The following is a 2595-nucleotide window of genomic DNA, read 5'->3' on the forward strand; positions in this document are numbered from 1 at the left end:
ATTTTTTTTAGCGACCGAAATAGCGACCGATTGTATTCGTAGCTACATCAGTGTTTTAGCGACCGAAATAGCGACCGATTTTATCCGTAGCTAAATCAGTTATTTAGCGACCGAAATAGCGATCGATTCTGTCCATAGTTACATCAATTTTTTACCGACCGAAATAGCTACTGATTTTATCCGTAGCTACATCAGTTTTTTAGCGACCGAAATAGCGACCGATTTTTTCCGTAGCTACATCATTTTTTTAGCGACCGAATTAGCCACTGATTCATTAAATTTTTTATTAAATAAATATAAAAAATAGCGACGGAAATTGCTACCAAAAAATTCAGTTGCAAAATTGGTCTCCAAAAGTTAGGAGACCAAAATTTTAGCGACGGATTTTTATTGTCTAGCGACTGATTTTTCGGTCGCTAAATTGCGACGGAAAAAGTTTCGGTCGCTATTTAAAATAGCGACCAGGGTTTTAGCGACGGAAATTTTCGGTCGCTATTTCGGTCGCTGAATGAAATAGCGACTGATTTTACCTAAATAGCGACCGATTTTGGTGGTAGCTAAAACTTGATTTTTTTGTAGTGGCGTAATTGTAAATAAGTTAATGTAGTTTTAATACTGTAGTAAATATATTAAATATATGTCTCTTGTACATGCGTGAAGAGAAAATGAAGAGATTCCTAAAAATAAAATAGCCATGCCAAATAATAAAAAATAAAGAAAGAAAATCAAGGTAAAACATTTATCACCAAAATTGCCTATAGTATTCAACAATTGAATCAAGGAGTTGAACAATCATGATATTACATTTCTTGTGCACAAGACAACTCTTTTGCTCATATTTAGACACAAATAGAAATCATTTTGTAAATGCTTAGAAATGAAATCATGTGTGAAAAATAGCATTAGAGGAAAAAGAAAACTTCTAGGTGTAGAAGTGCATGTGTAGTGTTGGACACATGTCCAAGAGAATTTACTTTACTGTTGAAGAAGTGGAACATGGAGAGGACCTACACCTTTAACCTTTCAAAACATTGTTATAACATTGTATTTGCAAATAAGTTTAAAGAAAATCAATAACTTTATATATGGTCTTCTTAGGTGAATGAATAACTATATTTTCTATTAAACAAAGTTTTAAATGATAGACAAATTTTCATTAATTTCTTGTTTATTCATTTGTTGTTAAAGAGTGACATGAGTTTAAGTGATTTCCATAATTTTTTTTTAATTTCATTGTTGTATGATAAGATATATTGATTAAAAGTGGTAATGTGATTGTTGATTTTGAAAGATAAGTGAATTGGTATATTACTAAAATATCTTTACATTTTGTGATTGTGATCATATTCCATTTTCAACCGTGAAAAGAAATTTCATTTCTATCAACACTTTAAGTAACTAAATCATCAATTGATCATAATTTCATTTGATAAAGTGGATGAATTGTTAACATCATCAACGACCCAATTCAATTCTAGGATATAATGATTTGTTCATTATCAAAAGTTTGTTTTGCCATTATAAGTTTTTTTTATTTACATTCTTTAGTTGTTTTTTCCTTTCAAAAAGGTTTTATTTACCTTTTTATTAGCGTCAAACATCAATCAATAATTTTAATAAAGCCATACGTGAAGCTATATTTTGATGAGATTAGAATACGAGGTTTGAAATTTACAAACTATTAAAAAAACATATCAAAGTAAATGCAATGTGATACTCAAGAAGAATAAATTAAAAATTTTATTCTGTCTAATTGCTTTGTTTTCCAAACAATGAGTTGTGCTAATTTAAGTTTTGGTACTTTGTAGTGCTTAACAATTGTTAAGAAAGAATAAAAGTTGAGATTTCATAATATGTCATTTATGCTAATGATGTGAGGGAAACCTTTTCTTCTTCTATTTGTTATATGTCACATCTTGATTGCTAAATTTTTAGCATATAATAATGTATATTTTAAATCTAATTTCTTGTATAATTTTACTAGTCGAAAGATTTTTTTAGACCAAATTTCTTGTGGTAAAGACCTTATTTGTAACATCCCGAATTTTTTATTGGTAAATAGTTAATTATTATTTATTTTATATTCGTGGAGATTATGTTCTTATAGTTATTTTAAGGGGTTTTATAGAAGGTTTTAAAGGTTTTTAATAATTATTAGTATTTTGATAATGAATATTTATGAAAATTATTTTTGTAATACACTACTAGAAAAATTAATATTTGTGACGAATTTTGTGACGGAAAAAATAGCATCGCTAATAGTGACGCATTTTGTGAGGAAATTTTAAGTTTTGTGACGGACAAGAATTTATTGACTTTTGTGACGGATTTTGTGACGGAATATATTCTGTCTCTAAAAATCCGTCACAAATTTCGTCACTGAATCAAAAAAAAAATATTTGTGACGGAAAAATTTTCGTCTCTAAAAATCCGTCACAAATTTCATCACTAAATAAAAAAAAATGTTTGTGACGGATTTTTGTGACGGAATGAACTTCGTCTCTAAAAAATCCGTCACAAATTTCGTCACTAAAATGAAAAAATTTAGTGACGGATTGTTCCCTCTCAAAATTCCGTCACAAATAGGATAAAATA

The sequence above is a fragment of the Cajanus cajan genome, chromosome 3 (genome assembly GCF_000230855.2).
Source record: "Cajanus cajan strain Asha chromosome 3, NIPB_CcT2T_4, whole genome shotgun sequence".
NCBI classification, from domain to species: Eukaryota; Viridiplantae; Streptophyta; class Magnoliopsida; order Fabales; family Fabaceae; genus Cajanus; species Cajanus cajan.